The 13,835-nt window shown below is 40.7% G+C and overlaps 1 protein-coding gene across 3 annotated transcripts in view; it reads right to left on the minus strand.

The window, feature by feature from the left end:
• usp9 (ubiquitin specific peptidase 9) overlaps window positions 1–12,605 on the minus strand; it is a 275,343-nt gene extending 262,738 nt beyond the window's left edge. Inside the window, exons 1-2 of one of the 3 annotated variants that reach the window (XM_087992834.1) lie at window positions 11,957–12,605; window positions 3,684–3,811 (exon numbers count right to left, since the gene is read on the minus strand). The gene's annotated coding sequence lies outside the window, so the exon portion shown is untranslated. Of the gene's footprint in view, window positions 1–3,683; window positions 3,812–4,060; window positions 4,100–11,956 lie in introns of all 3 variants that reach the window. The other 2 variants (XM_087992833.1, XM_087992832.1) reach the window with 2 other exon arrangements.
• Window positions 12,606–13,835: the final 1,230 nt, after the last annotated feature.

Genomic DNA, 13,835 nt, shown 5'->3' on the forward strand with positions numbered 1-13,835 from the left:
CAAATATATTTTCAAATGTCAATGCCACGTTTTCTCAAGCCTGCATGAAACCTCCATTTCATAGTTTCAAAGCTTAAATTTCTTCAGAATTAAATCAAATACTTGAATTATAACAGAGTTAAACTTACAATCACAACATATTGGATAAAACCAGTCCAGCCAATTACCTGTCCAACCTACTCTCAATCACTGAAATGACAGAAGGTGTCTTTATAGAAATGTCCACAAGTAATAGGAGCATTGGTAGGCTTTTGAGCCCCTCAAGCCGACTCTTCCATTCAATATTCCTCACATCCACATTTCTGCCCTTACCCTATAACCCTTTATTCCACTATTGATCAAGGAACTCTCAGTCTTAAACATAAACAAGGAATTTGCAGCCATAACTCTGTGGCAAGGCGCTCCAAAGTTTCTCAACCCTCAAATTCCTCATCTCAGTCTTAAAAGAAGTGGCACCTATTCACTGAAACTATGTCCTCTGGACCTAGACTCCCACAAGGAAAGATATCCCATCAAGCCCATTAAGAATCCTCTATGTTGCAATGAGATCACTTCTCATCCTTCGAAACCCCACCAAGTGGAGTCTCAAACTGTTAAACCTTGGTTTAAGATAATCCCTCCTTACCATGGATCATCCCAGCAAACCTGCTCTGAACTACCTGCAAGGAAATGATATCTTTTAATTAGGGGATTAAAACTGCTCTCAGTACTCCAGGTATGGTCTCACCAGCACCTTGTACAGTTGCAAGACAAAATTTCCTACTCATATTACAACCACCTTGAAAGAAGGGCTAACCTTCCATTAACCTTCCTGATTACCTGCTGCATCTGAGTGTCAACATTTCTGTACACAAGCACCCCAAGTCCCTTTGTGATACAGTTTTCTGTTTCACTTCAGGTAAATAATGTTCTGTTGGAATTCTTCAACTCACAAGCAGCACGATTCAGCAACAACCAACATTCACAGTTGGGTTCTGCCAGATGTTAGCTCTAGAACCAATTACAGTCTTTGTCCAAACATAACAGAACTAAATTCTCAAGGTGAGTCAACAGTAATGCCCTTCACGTAACGGTAGCATGGAACTGAGTGCACATCAGGCAGCCCTAGCAAAATTGAAGACCACGGGAATTAGGGAGAAAACTCTCCACAGGTTGGTTTCATACTTCATACCTCAAAAAGAACGTGGTTGTGATTGTTATTTAACTAAGTCCCCAGAACACTCTGCTGTAAGAGTACCCCAGAGTAGTCTTCTCGGACCAATCACTTGCAGTTGCTTCAGTAATCTTTCCTAAAGCAGGTCACAAAAGTGGATGTTCTTTAATAAGTACTGTGTCCAGAACCAGCCACAGGACCTCAGATGTTAAAACAGTCCACATTCTTACCGACAGCAAAAACACAGACAGCAGTCAGGCTGTGTTAACTGTCAGTAAACTTTGAAGGGCTTTTGCCCTAAACGTCGATTTTCCTACTCCTCGGATGCTGCCTGACCTGCTGTGCTTTTCCAGCACCACTCTAATCTTGAATTTGCAGATCAAATACCAGGCAATGAAAACTGCATACAGCATTCAGACCAACCCTTTCACCCCCTTACTGAACAAGCGTCTGTCCATCTCTGCCTAAAATTATTTAAGGACTCTACTTCCACCACTGAGGAATAAAGGCTTTTGATCTTCATGAAATTTTTTGCCTGATCTGTATTAAACGGGCAGCCCCTGAATAGAGACTTGTTCAAAATTCTCCCATGACAGCAAACATCCTCTCTATATTTAACCAGTCAAGACTCCAAGATCTTATCTTTCAAATCAAGTCACCACTTCCTCCTCTAAATTCCTACAGATACAAGGTGAGCCAGGCCAACTTTTGTCATAACACAACCAAGTGCAAAAGTCTGGTAAACCTCCTTTGTACACCACCAATACATTCACATTGTTCCTCAACTAAGGTGACCAATACTGTGCACAGTATTCTAGATACAGCCTCACCAGTGGTCTGGATAATCCAAGCATAGCCTCCTTACTTTTGTACTCAATTCCACTAGTGATAAATGATAATATTTACCAGCTTTATATACTTGCATTACTGTACCCTAATCCTTTGCAATTCATGCACAAGGAATCAGAGATACTTGGGCACCTCTACAATCTCTCACCATTTGCCTCCCCAAAATAGATAATTTCACATTTTCCCACATTATACTTCAATTGCCACAACATCGTACACTCAAATCTTTCTGTTGTCTCTTTGCCATTCTCACTGCTTACTTTCTTACCACTGTGTCCCCTTAATGTTAACTCAGTTTCTCTCTCCACAGATCCTGCCAAACTTGCTGAGTTTCTCCAGCAGTGTCAATACCATTAAAGACAAAGCAAGCCCTCGATCACTGCCCTGTTCATCACTAACACATGGTGGGTATAGTGTGTACCACCTATAAGATGCTCTAAACTAGATTAGGATATCTGCTTAGCATGGATGTGTTGGATCAAAGGGTCTGTTTCCATTCCGTACAACTCCATCACTAATTCGCTTGACAAATCAGTACCATCTACCAACTGGAAGGAGAACAGACATGAAAATACCAACACTACAAACTCCCCTCCAAACTACACACCATTATGACTTTGAACTATACAGCTGCGCTTGGGTGTTGCTGGGTCAAAATCATTGAACTCCTTTCTCACTGCATTGTAGCTGAACATACACCAAATGGACTGCACTTTCAAGAGGCAGCTTGCCAATAAAAAAATGACTCTCACCCACACTGACCAATGCACCTGACACAGCCTTCATTTCTGTTCCCTCAATTTCAATTCCCTCAATTTCAAGGAACATAGATTTGAAGGAATAGGACTGCAATTAGTTTCGCTTCCCACCACCAGATCCAGCTGAATTGAATTTGTCAGCCTAAATCCAATGATAACCACAGACTTTTTCTCTGTGGTTAACCTTTTCTAAAGCCCTTCATCCTCACCTACAAGTGCCAGGGGCTCAAGGGATCTCATCTGCGGCCTATGCCTTGTCCCTTCCTTCAACTCAATTAAATAAAATCATCCCAGTGTCATGGAATCATTATAAACCAAAGTATGACACTTGATCCAAACAAGGAGATATTGAGCCAAATGATAGAGCTTTGTCTGTAAAGCAGATTTTGAGAGTATGTGGGGGGGAGAAGAGCGAGAGCTCGTGAAAGGAGAGGGAGGGAGAAAGAAAAAGGAGAGAGAGAGAGAGAGAGAGAGAGAGAGAGAGAGAGAGAGAGAGAGAGAGAGAGAGAGAGAGAGAGAGAGAGAGAGAGAGAGAGAGAAAGAGAAAGGTAGAAAGGGAGGAGAGGGCAGGAATTCTAGAGCTTGGGCATAGGTAACTCAAGATATGGACAGTAATGATGGAGCGATTAAAAATCAGCAATACTTTTAAAAATTCACTCGGGGGAGTGGGCATCGCTGGCTGTACCAGCATTTATTGCCATCCCTAATCTTGGGTGGTTGCAGCAAGCTGCCTTCTTGAACGGTTTCAGTCGACCCACAGTACTGTTAAGGAGGAAGTTCCAGGATTTATGCCAGTGAAGGAACAGTGCTGTTGATAGTGGATTATTCAATAATAGTAACACCATAATATCAAGAAAGGTGGTTAGATTCTCTTGCTGAAGATAGCCATTGCCTGGCATGTGTGGGGCATGTATGTTACTTGCCATTTTTCAGTCCAAGCCTGCAAACTGTCCAGGTCATGCTACATTTGGATATGGACTGCTTCAGTCTGAGGAGCTGCAAATGGTGCTGAACACGATTCATCGATGACTGCACATTCCCACTTCTGACCCTATAATGAAGGGAAAGTCGTTGATGAAGCAGCTGAAGATCATTAGGCCTAGGACACTATCTTGAGGAACTCCTGCAGAGATTTCCTGGAGCTGAAATGACCAGGCTCTAACAACTACAGCCATCTTCCCATGCGCCAGGTATAACTGCAACCAGCGGAGAATTTTGTCAGATTCCCAATGACTCCAGTTTTGTTAGGGCTCGTTGATGCCACTTGGTAATATGTCAAGAGCCACCACTCTGACCTCACCTCTGGAATTCAGCATTTTTGTCCATGTTTCAACCAAAGCTGTAGAGAGAGGCTAGAATTAGATGAGCACAAACATTGCTGAAGATTGGAGGCTGGATCAGATTTTTTTTACATTCCAGACCTCAGCATGTCCCTGCTCTAAAGTTTTAGCCTCATTAAATGAACATAACCATAGTCTCAAGAGTATGATTCTGTTCCACTCCCTAGATACAACTTCTAAGCAACTCTGCTTTAAGACATTCTATATACTGATGACTGTCCCACAGAAAAAGGAATTTAACTTCACTTCACAAAAGGCAAAAGTCCAACACAAAGAAAATTTATGAACAGACATCTCAGCTCAGAAGTTAGACATGTTCAAATCCATTGCATTAAGTCACCCAATAAGTTTACAACATTCACAAATTCAATAAACAATTCTCTTGGTTGTGACCCACTTAAATTCATCTTGGCCTACTTCTGACTACTGCATGGTTAGTTTCTAAATTTAAATGTTATATGATGTCAAATAAATATTATACTGTTACTACAACAGAATTCCAGTACACCACTGCATAATATTCTAAATCAGGGATAAATCTATAACCCTGATCCAAATCTAAAAGCTCCCTAACAATGTGGACATATCCAATTAACTGCCCTTAGTTCAAGATAACTTCAAGACCATGTTTTCATTATTTTTTAAATAGTTGTGATATGGGTCAAGTGCAGACAGATGGGATGAGTTTAGTTTGAGATTATGGTCAGCATTGACTGCTGAACAAACTGAAGGGTCTGTTTCCATGCTCTATGACTTTATAACAAGTCAAATTAAGATCTGAAAATAAACTGACACCATTAAAAATCAGATAAAGGTAGCAGTCATGGCTTAATAGGTAACAACACAATCTGGTGCAACAATGTTAAAGACATCTCACAGTAAGGTGACCGTTATTGTGCCAGGGCAGCTATTATCAATCACAACTGCATCTAACTTCAGAAATTCTAGAGCAGAGATTAGTCTGATGGTGAAAATTAGCAAAGCAGGATTTTTGCTCCTAATGTTATCTTGTGACTCATGCTGAATGTGTAGATACTGAGTAAGGTATATCATGTCATGGTTGCAATGCCACTAACAGTTGTGTAGTTGTTAGGATTCACTGCCAAAGCCCTTAAATCATGAATAGTTAGTGTAGCAGAATATCAGAAGGCTCTTGATAACCATGATGTAAATTACCATCTTCCCAAGAGAATGAAATAATATCAAGGTTTCTGTACGTTCACAGTAAAATCAGGTAAATTTATTGCTATGTTAATGAAGACATTTTCAGTAAGTGCAACTTGAAAGTTTGAACTAAGTAGGTCTCAACTAAAGACATGCAACATCAATTTGGACATGGCCTCTTAAAATCAGGTGCTTGTTCCTGTTCTGCCTTACCCGTTTCCAGTGCTCTGATTGATTCTGAATACACTACTCATTGAGTCTTACATCTGCACAAAACTCTGCAACCGATACTAACAAACACACCTCTCCTCAACAAAACGGAAGAGCTAGGGAATCTAATGAACTACTCAACCAGTTAATGTTATTGCTCTGTAAGCGTCCATAGCTGACAACCTAGCATACAGACTTTCTCCAGCTGATCAGCAATTTACAAAATAAATGCTGCCCTGGCAGTAGCAATGAGGCAGGGTTTTGCAGGGGGAAGGATGAATATGCATTGAACTCCACACATGGGAAACAAAATTATGGAAAGACGGAGGCACATGTCAAAAAATAATCAAAAGTTGGGAATAACGCTGGAAGTCAAAAATCTCATTCTTGCCTTTATAATATGAATCATCAATTATTTCAAGTCTGTTCAAAATTTCTCCAATTGTTTAAAGCCTGGAAACGACATTTACAAATTTCATCACTTGTCCAGATTTTCAATGATCCTCAAGAACCTTCAACTTCCAGTCATCACTCCAACAGTTTGAACTGTTAACCTGGTCAACCAATAACATGCAGAAAATAGACTTCATTTGACCTATACAGATTAATTTTATCTCTAACTTTCATAAAACAATCACTTTTGGCCAATCCAAAGGTGTTTTGAGGTGGTAACATGTGGATAAAGTGCATAAAGGTGGATGCATTGCACTGACATTTCTGTAAGGCATTTGCTGAAGTACTCCACCAAACTTTACAATGGAAAATAAAAAGCTCAACGTAGGGGTTAACAAACTATTAAAGATGATTGGCGAGCAAAAAGAAAGCAAATGGTAGATCTAAGTTTCAGGTTCACAAGTTGTAACAAGTGACATGCTACAGGGATCAATGCTGGGATCTCACCTTTAGATAATTTTTATAAATAACTTTGAAGAGACAGAAGGTTATGGCTGCCAAATGCATTAATGACACAGAAATTAGGAGTAGACTATTTGGCCCTTCAAGCTGCCCCACCACTCTATATCCTCTATCTCAATACTATATTCCCACTTTCTCCTCATACCCCTTGATCTGTTCAAAATCTTCATCTTTCTTGAAATATTCAGTCTCCATAGACTTCTGGGGTAAAGAATTTCACAAGTTCACAACCCTTTCCTCATTTCACCCAAAATAATCTCACCCTTATTCTGTGATTGGTTCTGCTGTCCCTGGTCTTCCAAATCAGAAAAAACATATTCCCTACATCTACTTAAGTACATTGTGAAGTGGATAGGATATTACAAAAAGATACTGCTGTTTAAGTCAGTGGACAAAGATGTGACAAACTGAGTACAAAGTGGGGCAATGTGAAATTGACCACTTTGGCAGAATAAAGAGACAAGATTTCTAAAAGGCGAGAGATTGTAGAGCTCTGAATCACAAATGAACGTGAGTGTTCTCATGCATGAGCTGCAAAAGGTTAGTATGCTGGTAGAGCAAGTAATTCAGAACACTAAGTATCATTCATTGAGGGGAAGCGAACACAAAGGAAGGTTATGCTTCAGTTAAACAAGGCTTGATAAGCCAGCATCTGAAGTGCTGCGCATACTATTGGTCTCTTTATTTAAGGAAGGATGTGAATCCATTGGAAGCAATTTAGAAAATCTTTGCAACACTAATAACTGGAGATGAGCTGTTTTATGAATAAAGGTTGACAGTCTAACCCGATGGAGTTTCGAAGACTTAGAGGTGACTTCATTGAAACACAAAAACCTAAGGAGGTCTTGACAAGGTAGATGTGGAAAGTATGTTTCTTAAAATGGGAGAATAAAGAACAGGGATCACTATTTAAAATTCAGGGTTTGGACATTTAAAACAGATCAGGTGAACATATTTGTCAGTTAGAGTCAGAGTTGTACATGCAAACAGACCCTTCAATCCAACTCATCTGTGCCAACCAAATATCCTAAATTAATTTAGTCTTATTTGCCAGCATTTGACCGATATCCCTCTAAACCCTTCCCCCATTCATGTACCCATCCACATGCCTTTTAGATGCTGTAACTGTACCAGCCTCCACCATTTCTTCAGGCAGCTCATTCCATACACACCACCTTCTGCATGAAAAGATTGCCTCTTAGGTCCCTTTTAAATCTTTCCCTTCTCACCTTAAACCTATGTGCCCTAGTTTTGGACTTCCCATCCGGGGCAAAGACCTTGTATATTTACCCTATCCATGCTTCTCATAACTGTATCAGCCTTTCTAAGGTCACCCCTCAGCCTCCAATGCTCCAGGGAAAATAGTCCCAACCTATTCATCTTCTCTTTTAACTCAAACCCTCCAACACCAGCAATAGCTTCGTAAATCTTTTTCTGAATCCTTTCAAGTTTCACAAGATCCTTCCGAAACTAGCAAGACCAAAATTAAACATAATATTCCAAAAGTGGCCTTCCCCATGTCCTGCACATTCACAGTATGACCTCCCAACTCCTATACTCAATACACTGATCAATAAAGGCAAGAATACCAAATGCCTTCTTCACTAGCCTGTCTGTTTACAACTCTGCCTTAAAAGAATTATGAACCTGCACTCCAAGATCTCTTTGTTCAGCAACATTGCCCAGAACCTTAAGTGTATAAATCCTGCCCAGATTTGCCTTACCAAAATGCAACATCTCACATTTATCTGAATTAAACTCCATCTGCCACTCCACGGTCCATCGTACTCTGAAATAACCTTCTTCACTGTCCACTACACGACCAAACTTGACATCGTCTACAAAGTTACTAACCATTCCTCCCACACTCTCATCCAATTCAAGTCTTTTCATAGAAAGATGGTGGAGGCAGTCATGTAATATTTATAAGGAAACTGAAATTTTAAAGCAAATTGCTGAAAGGCTATCAAGGATACTGGGGAATGTAACTTTGAGGTTCCAATCAGATCAGCAATAACTTTATTGAATGGCCAAGCAGACTTGAAGGGATGAATAGACTACCCTTGCTCAACTCAACATTGGCTTGCTTTCTCTCCATGGATGCTGCCTGAACCGCTAATATCCCCAGCACTTTTTGTTTTCAGCTACTCTTGCTCATTTGTAGATTTAAATCACAAAGCTGTCAATCAAAGGCACTCTTCAATATGATAAGCACATTTTTTCTCCAGTCTGCCAAACTGAGCATCCCATGGAAATAACAGCATTCTACTTTGATGGTAAAAATGGTGTAACATTCCAAAGCAACTACTGATGCAAGAACTTAAGAGGACTTGAGATAGCTTTGGCAAACAGTTAAATAGGCCAAAGGGATTCTACAAATAGATGCTGTAGATCACTATGTTATGAAGGACAAAAGAGTAACTAGGGAGAGAATAGGGCCTCTTAAAGATCAGGAAGGCTGCCTATGTGTGGACCTACAGGAGATGGGGCAAGGTACTAAACAGGTATTTTGCATGTGTTTGCTGTGAAGGAGGATACAGAAGACGGGGTAATAAATAGCAAAATCTTGAAAAAAGGCCATATTAGAGAAGTGGTGGTGCTGGAAGTCTTAAAACGCATAGAGGGGGATCAATCCCCAGGATTGATCAGGTGTACTCTAGAGTCGTATGGGAAGCTAGATAAGTGGTTGCTGGGCCCCTTGCTGAGGTATTTATATCATTGATAGCCATCAGAGAGTGCTGGACGACTGGAGGTTGGCTAACATTATGCCATTACAGAAGAAAGGTGGTAAGGAAAAGTCAGGGAACTACAGACAGGTGAGCTTGACATCAGTGATGGGCAGGTTGTTGGAGGGGGTCCTGAGATGAGATTTACATGTATTTGGAAAGGCAACGCCTGATTAGGGATAATCAAAATAGCCTTGTGCAGAGAAAACTGTCTCATGAACTTGATTGAGTTTTTTAAAGAAATAACAAGGATTGATAAGAGCAGAGCTGTGGACACGATCTATATGGATGTCAGTAAGGTGTTCAACAAGGTTCCTCGTGGATTAGAAAGGTTAGATCACATGGAATGCAGGGAAAACTAACTATTAGGATACAGAACTGGCTCAAACGTAGAGGACAGAAGGTGGTGGTGGAGGGTTGTTTTTCGGACTAGAGGCTTGTGAACAGGGATGTGTCACAAGAATCAATGCTGGGTCCGCTGTGTTTCCTTTATTTAATGAATTGAGAGATGAACATAGGAGGTATGGTTGGCAAGCTTGCAAATGATAAAATTGGAGGTGTAACAGACAACAAAGATTACCTCAAAGTACAACAGGATCTTGATCAGATAGGCCAATGGGCTGAGGAGTGGCAGATGGAGTTTAATTTAGATGAGTGTGAGGTGCTGCATTTGGGAAAAGCAAATCAGGGCAGGAGTTATACACTTAACTGGGGAGTGCTGTTCAAAGAGACCTTGGAGTGTGGGTTCATAGTTCCTTGAAAGTGGAGTCGCAGGTAGACAGGATAGTGAAGGCTGCATTTGATATTCTTGCCTTTATTGGTCAGTGTATCAAGTAGTGGAGTGGGGAAGTCATGTTGCAACTGTACTAAACATTGATCAGGCCACTATTGGAATATCACGTTCAATCCCAGTCTCCCCAAGGGAAGGACATTATGAAACTTGAAAGGGCTCAGAAAAAATTTACAAAAATGTTACCAGGGTTGGAGGGTGTGAGCTATAGAAAGAGGCTGAATAGGCTGCTTTCCCTAGAGTGTGGGAGACTGATGGGTAACCTTATACAGGTTTATAAAATCATTAGGGGCATGGATAGGGTAAATAGACAAGGTCTTTTTCCTGGGGTGGCAGAGTTCAAAACTAGAGGGCAGAGGTGTACAGTCAGAGGGCAAGATACAAAAGGGACCTAACAGGCATCTTGTTCCACAGAGAGGGTGGTGTCTGGATGGAATGAGCTGCCAGAGGAAGTAGTGGAGGCTGGTATCATTACAACATTTAAAAGGCATCTGGATAAATATGAATAGGAATGATTTACAGAATGGGCCAAATGCTGGCAAGTGGCACTAGATTAATTTAGGATACCTGTTTGGCATGGACAAGTTGGACCAAAGGGTCTGTTTCAATACTGTACAACTCTGTCATTCCAGTCTTCATGGTATGTCAAAAGGCACCTACATTTTTGGGAATCTAAGTTACAACAATACAGTGTACACAGACAAGATTCATACATATTCCAAATAGGACAGTGATAATTCAAGACAGGTGACAAAAGTAACAATACTTCTCCTTTTAAAAAAAAGTACAGAAATGTCTCATTTGATGTTTTCATTTCAGAGACTATATGGCTTAGGAGTAGAAATAAGACATTCAGCCTAACAAATCTGCTGAGGCCTGGGACCAACCAAATGCATTATCAACTTTGCTCATGTGGGCATAAAGAGTACAGCTGCAGCTCAATTTCTATAAGTGCTGGTGGCCATCTCCTTTCAAAGTTGAACTTACCATTACTGGCAATTTCAGTTTGGTCTATAATAGCACCATAAATATAATCATGCAGCTGCCATAATGGAACTCAACTGCAACACTTTCATAAATAACGATTAATTTTCAAAGTTGTATCTAAGGTTATGGCAGAAAGGCAAAATTCCTTGCTATTCTAAGTACCTAACTGCTGCATTTATGCAAGAAAAAAATTATAGGTCAAATGCTTCAAAAATATCTGACGATTAACATGCAATGAAGTAGCCATTGAAGCAAGTATACAAATTATCGCTCGAATACCAGTACAAAAAAAAAATTTCGTTACTAACGTGAGTTTGCAATAATTAATTCTTAAAATCGGGACATATTTACTATAAGATGCAACTTAGTACTGCATCAGGATATTGAAATTTCAACCTCACGTGAACGTATTACGCCAGTGAACTTTAAGTCTCACGATAACCTATAACTGTAATTACAGTTCAATTACATACTCAATTTGCCATTTCTTGAAAGTGTATACATTCTGAACAGTATGATCGTCCGTTATAAAATTAATGTTTCAAAACGTTAACTGTAACCTAGGCCTGAAGTATTCGAGGCCTACCATCTCCAAAGAAAAAAAAACCACCTCAGAAATGGCGTTTAACAGTACAAGATGCAAGGGGAAGTGTTTAATTTCCAGTGCGTTCGAAAAAGCGAACATTAAATTTTAAGGGTGCGGAAAGAAAACATTCACCACCTTCACTTGAGCCCAATGACTCAAAGCAATGCAGATCTTCTGCACACAAACGGGCGCTTTCCCCTTACATACAGGCAGATGAGGGGAGCCTGTCAGCCATTTTCCTCCTCACGCAGGCAGCAGCCGGCTTTACTGTCGCCGTCAAAAGCCCTCAGACATGTAAACAGCTTCTTTGGTTTTTCACGGCGCTTTCCAGACTTTTCGATCCTCTTGCTCAGAGATGTCTAGCTTAACGGTCAGAAATAATTGTATCCGCTGAGCAACTGAACTCTCACCCCACCCCCCACTCGAACTGAATCCAATAAAACAATTTTATAATAACTCCGAGAGCCCCATGCCTTACCAGGAATTAGGTCTCCTTTTCCAGGACTGTGAGCCTGGGTTGCGTAGGGAGGGCGAGTGTGAAACAGGGGGTAAGGGGGAAAAGGGGAAGGGAAACGACTTCAGGTTTTTTTCCCCTCTTCCGCTGTCTCTTCTTCTTTTCTTCACCCCTCTTCCCCCCACCCCTCTCTTTTTATTCGTTCCTGTCAACCTTGAAGAGAATCCACCCCAAACATCAACCCCGTTCTCACCAGGACCGAGCCACACAACAATATGGCGGCGGTGCGCGTTAGTAAAAAAAAACTGCACAAACAGAGCAGACGCAATGGTCTGCGACGACACCGAGACGCACAAGAGGAAGAAAATAGTAAAGAGCGGGTTAAAAAAAAAGGGAGGAAATAAGTGAAAGGTCTGGAGGAGACGGTCAGTTATTCGGGGATTTTGTCCCGTTTGTCTCTAGATCTTTCACCCCGCAAAAATAATACATTTTAAACCCCAGCCCGAAAAACAAAGTTACTCTTGTTATTGTTAATAAAATAATAAGAACCCGGATTCTCCGCAACCTCCCAATTACGAGTCTTTTGATATTTTTATAAGAAAGGGGACTATTGCTGCCATTTTCTCTCTTATTCCATTATTGTTTGTTTTCCCACCCGCCCGCCTGTCTCTGTCTGTTTCTGTTTCTATTTCTGCCCCCTCCTCCTACACTCGAGCCGCTGTCGCCTCCGCCTGAAGCCACCCCCAGTCCCAGGCGACGAGCCGGACATCACCCGTAACCCCGGATGATGTCGTCACCGTGGTACGGGAGGCCCGACCAGCGCCATCTATTGACTGATCAGAACCATGACTCCTGCACATCCCCCACATAATCACCTTTCAAAGGGGAAATAAAGTTTAAGTGCACTTCTCTTACATTGGGAAGAAGTAAAGAAATATATCAGCTGGATTTGTTTTGGGAACATTGTTGAGGCAAACGTATTTGGTTGTGTAAAATCAGTATCTGTCTTCATGTGACATTCCCAATAATCAAGAGTCCACAATGCCATCATACTATAATGAACCAGGGAAACCTGAAGGCCTCACAAACTCAAAGGGAGATTGTCATATATTGGTAATGCCACTGGATCAGCAGTGCCACAACTCAACTAATATTCTGCAGACACAGGTTCATAATAACTGGTGATATTTTAATTCAATGAAAGTCTGGAATTGAAAACTAGCCAAACGGGGACCAGACAACCGCTGACAATTAGCAATATAAACCCATCTGCTTCCTCAAAAAGAAAATCTTTACCTGATTGGGCCTACGTGTCACTTCAGACGCACAGAATATGGTAACTGCCCTGCAGGCAATTGGGCAATAAATGTTGGCTGAGCCAGAAATGCCACATCCCCATGAATATTTTTTTAAAAACTAGTTTGATGCATTGAAAACACACTTCTTGTTGTTAAGTACAGTTTGACCTCCTAGCAAACAGAATAACTAGGACTGTAGAGAAGGCTTTAAATTAATTAAAGGCAGAAATTTAGGAGTATAAATTGGATACAGAAGAACCGCATCACAACAATTTGGATAACAATATCCAGAATGGAATAGGAAGCAATAGAAACATTGAAAAACAATAGTGAATACGGTCAAAAGGTTAAAAAAAATGCAAAATTAATGGCATTTTGCTTGAACGCACAAAGTATTTGAAATAAAGTGGATGACCGCATGAATACAGATTAACACGTATGATCTTATAGTCATTACAGACACATGATTATAATGAGATCAAAGCTGGGAACTAAGTATCTCGGAGTGTGACTTTTCAAAAGGACAGGCAGGAATGAAAGGGCGGTAGAGTAAGATTGTTGTTATGTGATGGAATAAGTACAATAGCAAGAAATTATCTTGAATT

Source organism: Chiloscyllium plagiosum, unplaced genomic scaffold, assembly GCF_037043375.1.
Source record: "Chiloscyllium plagiosum isolate Xiang-an unplaced genomic scaffold, Cpla_swu_hap1 HiC_scaffold_12, whole genome shotgun sequence".
Taxonomy (NCBI): Eukaryota; Metazoa; Chordata; class Chondrichthyes; order Orectolobiformes; family Hemiscylliidae; genus Chiloscyllium; species Chiloscyllium plagiosum.